General features: G+C 36.0%; 1 long non-coding RNA gene across 1 annotated transcript in view; it reads right to left on the bottom strand.

Annotated features, from left to right (window-relative positions):
• The window catches only part of LOC112148649, a 41,506-nt gene extending 29,036 nt beyond the window's left edge, over positions 1-12,470 (bottom strand). The window contains exons 1-2 of the long non-coding RNA XR_004948468.1: positions 11,375-12,470; positions 10,434-10,509 (exon numbers count right to left, since the gene is read on the bottom strand). This is a non-coding gene — a long non-coding RNA (uncharacterized LOC112148649). The remainder of the gene's footprint in view (positions 1-10,433; positions 10,510-11,374) is intronic.
• Between the last annotated feature and the right edge of the window lie 13 nt (positions 12,471-12,483).

Genomic DNA, 12,483 nt, shown 5'->3' on the forward strand with positions numbered 1-12,483 from the left:
CAGAGATTATCAGTGTTCTCATATGTCTTCCATTCCAAAATAATTACTCCAACAGTTGATTTCTTCACACCAAGCTGTTTAACAATTTTGTTTATTGTGTTCTTAGACAGCTCTTTGGTCTTGGCCAGGGGTCTGCAACCTGCAGCTCTGGAGCCACATCTGGCTCTTTTATCCCTTTATTGTGGCTCTTTAGCTTTTTTGAAAAATGCAAACGACTGAATACATAACATGTCAAACAACTAAGCAAAAAAAAGTTTAATTTACCATCAGAAATTCTGTAGAAATGTTCTTTAAATTTGTGTTTTTAATCTATAGTTAATCTATAGTTTTCAAATAAAAGACTCCAAACGCTGTTTTATTTTGGTAAATTACACTAAAAGTGGTTAAAATTTTAAACAAATGCTGTTTAAAATTATTGAAAATGATTTAGTTATGTGTTCTGAGCCTTACATCTTAGAGAATAACAATAATAAGCACGGTTTATTCTGAGTTTTTTTTTAATAGATTCTACTAAAATGTTTGTATCTGAGAGTAAAAAGGAAAAAAAAAGATTGTGACATACCAAAATTCTAATAATAAAACATCATGTTTGACTGTCTTGTATTTTTAATCTAACTAAAGAGGACCTTTTTGACACATGGTGAGTTTTATTTTGAAAGGAACTAGTGTGTGCTGCTGTCAAATTTAAAATAAGTTACAACTGCTATCAACAGATAGGCACTGTTATAATTTAATTATTGTAATATTTAAGTTACATTTATAAATCAATGCTTAATTGACAAAAAATAATAAATATTGTGCATTTTTTTAGCAATAAAGTGAGACTTTGTGGCACTCTTTGGGTTCTGGTTGGTAAGAAACTAGAAAACATGGTTCTTTTAGTGTTTAAAGTTGCAGACCCCTGGCCTTGGCCATAGTGGAATTTGGAGTGCAACTGTTTGAGGTTTTGGAAAGGCTTCTTTTATATAGATGACGAGTTCAAACAGGTGTCATTAATACAGGTAACGAATGGAGGACAGATGATCCTCTTATAGAAGAAGTTACAGGTCTGTGAGAGCCAGAATTCTTGCTTGGTTGCAGGTGACCAAATACTTATTTTCCACCATAATTTGTAAATAAACTCTTTAAAAATCCGACAATGTGATTTTCTGATTTTTTTTTTTGTCATTTTGTCTCTCAAAGTTGAGGTATATCTATGATGAAAATTACAGGCCTCTCTCGTTTTTATAAGTGGGAGAACTTGCACAATTGGTGGCTGACTAAATACTTTTTTGCCCCAGAGTGGATGTTTTACAGTTTGGAGGCCTCTGTCAGAACGCATATACCAGAAAAACCTTGCATTGTGGGAAGTGTTCGAATACATCTTTAGGTTGCTCACACTGGATTGTCACATTGAAAGTTGATCATATTTCACAAAATAAATTTACTCCCAATAGTTCGACTTTATTTTTTAATCAAACACCATGAGGTTATAGAAATACTAAGAGGTATTCACACATAATTTAAACTGTGAAAAGAGAATGGAATCATGCTGAAGCCAAACTCTGATTTTCTGACAAAAATCAAAAAGCCCAAAGATTTCCAACAAAAAGAGCATTCGGTACAGAGTAAATGCCCTCAAAATCAAATGGACAAAAATTTGCATGAGATTTTTACAACTGAGATGTTTGTGGGTTGTGTTGTTGCAAGTCTGGGAGGTGACCATGATTCCAGCAGACTGGAAGGGGCTCTGGCTAAAAATGTTTAATTTTGCATCAAAATTTATATCCAGATTGGTGCCACCATGCGAGTTTTCTCTCCTAAGAAACAAAATAAGGAAATAGGCAACTCTGACTCTGTTTTTCTTTTTTCATTGTTTTGCTGATAATTTCTTAAAATAAATGGAGTTTTTACTAAGAAAATATTTATGACAGAGGTTGTTAAAGATGGTGTACTATTTCCCACCCTAAATGAACTCTGTAACATTTAGAAAATTTGGCTTGTTCCAATCTTGGCTGCAGCTGCTGCACTTTTGGCTTTTTTTACTTAATTACCTTCTAATTAGAAATGACTTTGCCCAGAGGTGGAGATGAAGCCACAGTGAGGAAAAGCTCAGTGAGCGTTTCAGTACCGAACTGTTCATGGCCCGGAAAAATACCCTGAACACAAACTGTCCATTTAATGGAGATTTTTTTTATTTTTTCCCACGAGAAGAAATCCTAAAAGACCAGCATGTGGGATCATTTGGAAGCAGAGCAGATAAATAAAAGAGCATTAACAGAGATCATTGTTATATAGAGACTGCTATATATTTGACTTTTATCACAATTTTTACTTTTCAAGACAGTATTACAAATACAAACAAATATTCATATATTGATAATTAGGTATCTTCACCCACCAGTTCAGCTCATGTTCCTCCTACTTCTGAGTCCAGTGAATTGATGTTCCAATGAATTTTTTATCACCAAACAAGTTTTAGAATTCGACATATATCTACTGCACCTTGAAGTGGACAAGACTCGGACTTGGTTTTGGTAACTTTACTCAGCCCATCCTGCTTATATTTATTTATGAATTTTCTTCTGGACATGACCACAATGCACACTTGACCTTCCACATTGCGACTGTGCATAAACATTCCTCCCAGTGGGTGATGGCCTGTTGTCGCAAGCAAATGAAGAAACAGAGTTAAAAAAAAATAAGACTTTAGAAACTGCCTGATCAAAAATATTCTGAAAACATTAAGATTGAATGTATCATGAATGCTTCAGCCTATTATCATCTCAAAAATATCTCAAGGTTAAAGATCTGATGTCTAAGCAGGACCTGGAGAAACTAGTGCATGCTTTCATCTTTAGTCGACTTGATTACTGTAACAGTGTTTTTACAGGACTATCAAAAAAATCCATCAGGAAACTGGAGCTTATTCAGAATTCTGCTGCTCAAGTTCTCACAAGGACCAAGAAAGTAGACCACATCAGTCCAGTTCTGAGGTCTTTATACTGGCTACCTGTCTGCCAGAGGATAGAATTTAAAGTTTTGTTACTGGTTTATAAAGCTTTGAATGGTTTAGCACCAAAATACATGCCTGACCTCGTGACCCAGTATGTACCACCCAGACCTCTCCGGTCATCTGGATCCGGTCTTTTATCAGTTCCTAGAGTCAGAACTAAACATGGAGAAGCTGCATTCAGCTTCTATGCTCCACAGATCTGGAACAAATTTCCAGAAAACCTTAGATCAGCTGAAACACTCAGTGTATTTAAATCAAGGTTAAAGACTCGCCTGTTCTCAGTTGCATTTGATTAATATGTATTCAAAAGTTTACGTCCGCACTTTTTATCTATGCTTGTTCTAAATTAAAGTCTTTTTACTTTCTTTTAATTTTATTCTAATGATCACACGTTTACCATTTCTTTTGATTGTTTATTTTAATGTTTTATGTAAAGCACTTTGAATTGTCTCTGTACATGAAATGTGCTATACAAATAAACTTGCCTTGCGTTGAACAACACTGACAGACTCATTGCAAGTCCACAAGATCTAGAGGCATTGAAGACATAAACATCTGTATGATGTGCCCGTGTCTCATTTACTTCACCATTACTTTCTTTGCATGTTGTATAAGGGCGTGTTAAGATTTGATACAATTGGTTAGCTTAGAGTGAACTGGAGTTGGTTTACCCCAACTATCTGGAACATGTTTTCAGTCCCGTCCCGTCTTTCGAGATGGTCTTGATTCATTTTCAATTGGACTGAGCTCCGGTTCCTCTGAGTTTCCTCAGTCTGAATATACTCCCTGCTCGGAGCAGAACAACTGGACCAAAATGGCCTCAGTGGACAGACAATACAGGATGTAAACAGAATAGAAATGAAGCAACTGATGAGCCACAGACAGAAGTAAAGCAACAATGAGACACAGAGACTCATTGCAATGTGGTTGGATGAATACAGGCTCATTAAAACAACTTTTAGCGTAATACTCACTGCTTCTCATACCCCCCCCTGACAATCTATATGTCATAGACACTTATCTGTGTAACTTAATAGCAATGTCTTCTCAGTAACCGCCTTGTCTCTGCTGCACTAAAGTAGCAGTAAAAAGTGTTGTGCCTGACCTCGATACAGACCATTGGTCAGCGAAATATAAAGTTTGAATAACTGAACAATCCCAACAAGGATTGCAAAGCGCAGGACTTTCATTATTCCTTCTCTCATTTTTTCCCCCTCCCTCATAATTCCGGGCCAATGACAGAAGAGATCTTTAGTGACATGGTTTTGTTTATAAGCTTTAGTTCAAAACAGAAATGACAGGTAGACGGCTGTCTGAATATAGACCAAAGGCAAGGTTCCAAACTTTTTTTTTTTTTCTTTTTGTGATATGGACCAAATTAGCAGACTCTGTCCAGACTAACACCCTAAGTTTTAGCTACAACCTGTCACCTGCAGTGACCCTAACACCAACCGTTTTCAGTTCCTCAACTTAGCAAAAAATTTGCAAATCTCATAGGAAGAACTCCAGAGTTTAGAAGGCACAAAGTTCATAAAATCACGAAAGGTTAAGATTTAATCAAAGAAGTCTTAAGACATTTGAATATGTAGTGCCTGTAATGGTTCACAAATGGCTCATGTTCTTGTGACATGCTTGATGCTGCCTATAGGGGGAAAAAACACCTCAAGAAAAAAACTCATTTGAGCATAGATCACTTTTATGCCCTCAGTCTGTTTGCATATTTTAGACCTACAAACAGCATGAATGATGTCCTGTGTAATGCCCCATAATCGAGATTTATTCAATTTCAGGTGAAAGGGCTAGAAAAAGGAGATGTTCACAATCCCAGAATAAGCCGGCGCCATTGTGGCTGTGTGTGTGTGTACTTGTGCAGTTGTGTTTTCCCTGTGATTTATTTGATTTAATTAGATTGCCGATGTAAAACAGCTCGCAGCGAGGAAAAAAAGGAGGTAAAAACGAGTGCCTGGGGAGGCGTTAATAACACCAGGTCCTTTCCTTTTGCCTTTTTCTTTCTCTGCTTCTTGCATTTCTGTCAGCTCTCTGATCTTCAGTTGCCCAAATGCATTCTTTTATTTGGTTTTCATCTCACCTTTTGAAAAAAATATCCCTCTCAACCCACTTCCTTTCTTGCTTTTCTTTGTCTCAGTTTTATCTTAGATCTGGCCATCCTTCCTCCACTCTCGTCCATCTCCCTCCGTTTCCCTCCCAACTGAATAATGATGGGGGGTAAACACCTCATTAGACTGAAAGGCCCATTTGGAACAATTTGAGACGTGGCATGCCATCAGACGAGTTAGTCTCTAAATGTTTAAAGATATTCTGAACACAGCATGACAAGGACATGTCCCACACAGGACGTGGGGAGGCGGTGGGCTGAGTGGGAAGATAATTTCCCCTCAGATGACCATTTGCATTCAGCAACGACATCTACCTGCTCTGTTTAATCTGGCTCTCTTTTTGCAGGTAATCAAACATCTATTGTCATTCTCATTATTACTGCTTGTGGAGTGATGAGCAGCCAGAAATCCTAAATTTACAGGTTTTTCAGTTCCAGTAACAGGTTTATCTGTCATTGTGAACTTGCAGTAGCATCCCGTGGTCGCTTTTATCCACACATTTGGACTTATTTTGATTTATCTTTAAAACTGCTTCACAGTATTTTCTGTTGTGCCAGCTTTACTAAACTGGTAAGACCGTTTGATGGGTTTGTTTGACAAGCGGTGCCTCATTTGCAGCAGGGCAGGGAACTTTTGTCCAACAAAGACCCAAATGTAAAAAAACAACACCATCTAGGCTTAGAAAAAAAGATACTTTTTTGCACTCAAATGTCGCAGTCTTGGATAAGGTCACCAAAAGCCGACTTCCTTCAAAGAGCAAGAAGTTTTTTGATGCAATATTAAAGACCCAGATGAAAGAAAATTGTGTTTTTTGGTGTTTTTTACATGCTCATGTGATATTTTTTATTATGGAGGACATAAATCAAGAAAATTACGCGTATTTCTTTATTCAAATCGTGAATCAGGAGCAGAAAAAGAAAATTCAAAGAAAAAGAGCCTATTTATGATATAGAGAATAAGCCCCCAGCAGAGTTCTTCAAAACATGGAGGGGAAAGGGGGAGATGTAATTCCTACACAATTCTAATGAACTACTGCCACTCTACAGAAACTCTGTCATAGAAAACTTGTTTTGTTTTTTTTTTTAATTTTGGCTAAAATGGCATAATTGTGATTTAAAGACCACCAGGAACACTTTCACAATAGGTCAACAGATGATAGAAGTGGGTTTTTAACACCAAATATTGTTAACTCAAGGTGTAGTTTTGCTACCTTACAACTTTCACGTCTTAAAATGTAGCAATGTATGTTTAATATTTCGTGCAAAAGTTTGTTTTTGCTAGGATGTATCAAGGAACACACAGTATGGGTTTCATCCTTGTCACCAGTCAAAGAGTCATAAGAGTCAGAGTTTTTTGGTTCATAGGTGTAAGTATTTGTTTGAAAAACAGCACAGCGAGCATGTGAACAGTGAAAAAATCTGTTAGGAGGTGTCAAATAAAAAAATTAAAAAAAAAGGAGATGTATTATTACAATTTCTGTGCCAACATCCCTCCTATATGTCCAAAAAAGAACAAACTAAAAGGAAGATTTCTTTCTAAACTTCCAATAACACAAGTTTCTAAAACTTTTTAGAAACATTCTGTATTCCCTCAGCTGATTTCACAAAATGTATTCTGGAAATCAACCCTAAAGATCATCAATATTGTAAGATGAATCTACAAACTTCTGCACTTTTCTATGTGAAGGTGTAAAAAAACTGTGAAATTGACCACTCTTCAGTAACATGATATAATCTTCATGATTAGTTTTCAAACTCAGATGTAAATTTGTCACATTACATAAAACATCTATTGTACAGTACTTAACTGTTTATATTTCTATTGAAAACAATTGTAAAAAAAATGTAATAAGCAGAAGTCTCAAATGATTCTTACATTTGTGAACAGCATTTTAAATCACTTTCCAGGATTTTTATAGGGATTGGACTTCAACCTCACTCTCCATCTGAAAATGTGCTTGTATGAAAACGACTGAAGCAGAAGAAAGTTAGTTTGGAGAAATCTTGCGGACCCGTTCATTTAAGGTTCAGGGAGTTTTAATTGTGACCGAGAAGTGATCCTACTGCAAATATGTCCTCCTTTTTCCTGTTGGATTGTTTCCCTCATCATGGCTGTGATTCCTTCAGTCTCGCTATGTAACTCTCTGTTTTAGCAAATCTACTCTAGTTATCCATGTGTGTAGCAAAGACTGGCATTTATAGAACTGTTTCAGTGTTTAAAATCTACCGTTAGTAAAAATATTGCACTAGGATTATATTGGGCCATGAAAGCATTCTGCAGTTCATATTTTCATGTTTAATTTTACAATTACAGTAATTCCAACTGTTTGTTTTTATTTTAAGCAGTTTATTTAAAATTTAAAGATCTTGTATGTGAATAAAATGGAGTGGGCAAAAACTTTAAACTCATGGCTAAACTTAAACTGTGAAACAAAGGAGAAACAAAAAAGCTGACTAAGCTACTGATGATGTGACGATAAACTGAAAATCCAACCCTTAAATACACTAAGAATGATTAACTTGAACTAGATAAAAGGAAAACTCAAACCCTGAAGACAACCAAGAAAACACAACCGAAAATAAAGTTTGGTTGTTTTTTCCTTTTTACATAACTTTATTGTTTCCGTTCAAAATTTGGTCCCTTTCTATGTACTTAAGTAAAAGAAAAAATGGAAAGATCTCCTCATTCCTTCATCTCTTCTTTTTTTAATGACTTTATTTATAGTTTTACAAAGATAACTGTAAACAGGTCCATAAGAAAGCAAATACATCTGTGAGAAAAAATACATCCAGTACACAGATTGCATGAAAAGGCTTCAAATCCAGAGGTTCATGATCAAAATCTGCTTGAGGATTCTTTCTCCCCGTGTTATCAAACCACTCTCTTTGTGGCTCACTCGTTCCCTCTCCCCCGACTATGCCCCACTAACCTCTCAGTGCACGTACACGCATCAGTATGCCAGAAGTCCCACAGAAGGATTTAGGCACATAAGCAGGGCTGCTCAGATCTCTGTATCGATCCAAACGGGGAAAGGGTTGTGAGTTCAACTCCAGGTCACCCTCGGGGTTACCCATGAGGTCAGGGAGATAGGAAGCAGCCCTTGGAAGTGAAGATATCATTGGCATGGCAATGATGAGAGAGATTATGTGATGTTTTACTGGGTCAAAGAGGAGAGAAGAAAAAGGGGATCTCTGCAGGTCGGTGATTGGCGGCAGTGATTATGCTACTGAAGAATGTGTGCAATGTCTGCAAGTATGCATGCAAGAAGTGTAAAAGAGAGAAGTTTTCCCACAACACACATACAGCATACATGCAGCAAACACAGTCAATACAAGCTGCATATCTACATATATTAGAAAATGTCAGCAAACTTCTTTTTCTGAGTCAATTATGATAATTGATAGTTTTAGACAAAGTCAAATGAACAGGAAATAAGTTGTAGATTATTAGAAGAAATTGTAGTTTTTAGGGCCATTCGTCTCTGCTGCACTAATTACCTCTACAACCTGTCACGTTGGATTTTACCGCACTTATCTCAGTCACCCCTGTGATCTGTTTTCATGTGACATTCTTCTTTTTCACTATGTAAATCTACAGAGCTGTTTACGTCCTTGACAATAATAAAAAAACAAGTATGTTTATCTAAAAGTGAAGAATGCTCACAGTGTTGGACTGTTTTCAAATGTGCTTCCCCATAAAGCATAAGAAACTTTAAGCCTGTTGTCTCTTGATATTTTAAGGTGTATTCCGACTGAAAACGTGTGCTTATGGTTCAGGATTGAGTCTTGAACCTTGCGTTTGGTATTCAGACTGTCACTAAATGAACATTTATGTTTTGAACCAAAACTTGCGAACAAAACCATGTGACTAAAGAAGTCTTCAGCTATTGGCCAGGAATTATGAGGGCGGGGTAAAACCACAACAGAAAGAATCGTTGAAGTATTCAGCTTTGATGTCCTTGTTGAGTTAGTGCACTAAATTTTGGTTTATTTCAAGAACTGACTGTAAAAAAAAAACAGGACAACACAAACATTTAAAACTCATTACAGAAATAATGAAATGCATTGATTAGAAAAATAAACAAACAAAAACAAAGACACACTTATGTCAAATTTTATTAATTAAACATTGTGATTATTAACTAAAGTCAAGTAGAGTTTGATTGATTGCTTATAAATGAGTGGGAAGGAGCGCATTTATACACTTCCACCTCTACTTAGTTACCCCACTTTACAGTTTTGCATGTAATCCAGTTCTGATCAGATCAAATGCAAGTTTATTTTTTATTTTGTCATTTTTGTTTTGTTTTCCCAAGTAGCACAGTAAAGTGCTAGTTGATTATTGATTAATCTCATAAAGCAATTGTTCATGATTTCAGTTAACAGTAACATCAGTCACATATCATGTAACAGATATGTAATACTAAAGCCTTGTTTCCACTGAGTGATCCAGTCTGGTATGGTAAGGAGTGGTACGGAACGGTCCAGTTAATTCTGGAGAGCGTTTCTACTGCTTCCACTAAGTGGTTTGTTTTCATGGCGAATGCGTAGTGTAGACCGCTAGTGTTTCATTGCGTCTATGTAGTGCGATGACTAGAAATTTATTTTAAAACGTTCTAGTTTCTAAAGGATCCCTAAAGCTCACCCTGTGTTTTCAGACTGAGGAAACTCAGAGCAAACCAGAGTTTAGTCCGACTGCAAATGAACCAAGATTACTTCGAAAGATAGGTCAGAGAGTGGGTCTTGAACCCAAACTAGGGTCCACTTGGGTGTAGTCAGACTGAAAATTTGTTCTGAATTATCAAATGAACTCTGAATCACTTTAAGCAAACCAAATGTGTCCAGTCTGAGTATGCCTTAAGGTACTTGATTTTTCAGAAGTAAGGCTAATAATTCTCAGGTGCACCTCATTATCAGCAAGTAGATATTAGTCTTTATCTCTTTTAGATCTCAGTGTAACATCCCCTTACATTAATGAGCTTCAAAAGTGGGGGTATTATCCCTGAATTCTTAGTCAACAGGTGCTAAACTCTTGTTTAATTAGAAATTAATATTTCCTCCTCGTTTGATTTGGGTGTGTGACTAAACCTGTAAAATAAACTCACCCAATATTTCTATAACCAAAACTTCAAATAATGCTTTTCACTTTCTCATAAATAAACACACAGTTCTTGAAACAGAAATATTTATCTAAAAAATAAAATAAAATATACCTAAGCTGGTAGTAATTAAATCAAAATAGTCAAAACTCAAATATACACACGTTGCAGACATGTTCTCTTTTGATTGGATGCCCCTACAATCTTTTCCTGTTAGACTCACTCAGAGGATGTCACGAGGTCCTGATGCAGACTTGTTGCAGCACAACGATGAAGCACGACGAGGAACTCTGACGGTCCTGTCAGAGTCAAAGTGGAATCCTTAAACGTAGGCATGCGCGCATGTGCAGCTTCAGCACCGGAACCTTCTGCCAGACCTGCTGTTCGGCCTGCGCGCAAGGCTGCAGCGTTCTCTCCTTCTTAGAACGAGCGCAACTAAAACGGTGGATAGTATACATGCAAGCACATCTACTTATATTATAGTCCAGATTTTTTTCTTTAACCTGCTTCTGAAATTTTTTCAATCCACGCCAGGAAATTTTCCAGATAAAAATTGCAGTTCACAAAACCACTTATCAGGTTTTTTTAAAAAGTTAGCTGTCGTCTTATTTTGCTACTTGTCGATTACTGTTGATGTATTCTTCATCTCCTGTAAATTTCATGAGAAAAAAAACATTGGCAGGTACAGTTTTTACATTCACAAGCCTCCGTGTCCAAGAATTAAACGCTGGAAGATGAGGTCTCGTGACTGAATCTAGCACGATGATTGGCTGCAAGCGATGTCTACAGGCATGAAGCAAATTTCTGAATTATTATTTGGTAATGTGGAAATGTATATTGATTTAATACCAAATTTGTGATTCAATTCTTGTAGTTCACTCGATTAGCTTTCCAACAATATCCCACTTTCTTGGATTGGACAAGAAATGAGAAAGTTATGACAATTTAAAGACTCTCATCTTTGTTTCTGGTCACAAAAATGTCACTGTTTTGCTGTTTATTCAGGAATAAAATTATATCCTACCTTTGATCACTTAACATGCCATAATTTTATTTTTCTTAAGCTATCTTAATTATTTTTCTCCCGTTGGAATGGTCTATTTCATATATATATAAAGATCAGAGCAATCCACCTAATTTGATTTTTTTTTTTTTTTTTTATACCTATAATGTGCGGGTGTCCCACTCACTCGATTGCTGCCTTCTTCATGTAGTCCTGGAATATTTCAGTCGTTGCTTTAGCGGCTCAAAGTCCAGTCCGATGCTACGTTAGCTAAATCGAGCTTACAAGCAGGCTCACACCCACGAAGTGCATCTAAACTTTAATAACCATAAATATGTTATTCTGAACTCACTTTCCGGTCGTTCTAAACATATTTATCAGTTACTAGAATTTGTTAACAGGCGCTCTTGATCAATCATCCACGTTTTTCTGCCGCGAGTCTTTCGTCTCCTCCTCATGACGTCATCTCTCTGCTTTTCTCTCCTTTTGCTCTCTCCATCATCCAATCAAAATAAGAGTAACAAAAATGTATTAAACTCTCTTTCTAATCTGCCTAGTAACAAAAGCATTCTTGAAATTCTGTCATTTCACAAATACATTTTCACCCAAAGGACATTCGAAATAACAAAAGCACAAAAAATATGTTTATGTCACATGTTGCACTATTATTACTTTCCAAAAAATGTAAAACATATTAATGAGCTTTTACCCTTTCTTTAAAAAGATTTATGTTAACGCTAAACTTTAACCAGGGTTACATACTGAACCGTGTTAAGTGCTAAAAAGGGCAAATTAATTTTGCCTTTTATTAAATTAAAGCTGGATGTGGTGCCTTATAAAGTACATTAAAAACTACATTAGATCTTTGAAAATACAAATATTCTCAACAAGAACAAGCTATTTTAGTGACCAAAAATGTTCATTACAAGAAAAGCGGGGAAAAAACAAATTCAAAAAAATCTTTTTGTAGATTGGTAAAATCCATTCTCACCGAGATGTGTTTTCTTGATGCCTACAAGCAGCAAAGTTTTGAATTCTATCCTTATATTGACGTTATGCTCATAGAGAAAGGTTGTTTCCCATTTGATTGTCTGATACAGTTTATTGAGTTTTGGAGTGTGTTAGAAGACTATATAAATATGTATGCTTCCAGTAATTCTAAAAACGACAAATGAAAGCATATAAAAAATTAACATTTGTATTCAATAAACGCTGTTTATGTATTTTTCATTGATTTTGTTTCCTTTGCTAAATTCTACTTTTCCCTTTT

This window comes from Oryzias melastigma, linkage group LG9 (assembly GCF_002922805.2).
Source record: "Oryzias melastigma strain HK-1 linkage group LG9, ASM292280v2, whole genome shotgun sequence".
Lineage (NCBI taxonomy): Eukaryota > Metazoa > Chordata > Actinopteri > Beloniformes > Adrianichthyidae > Oryzias > Oryzias melastigma.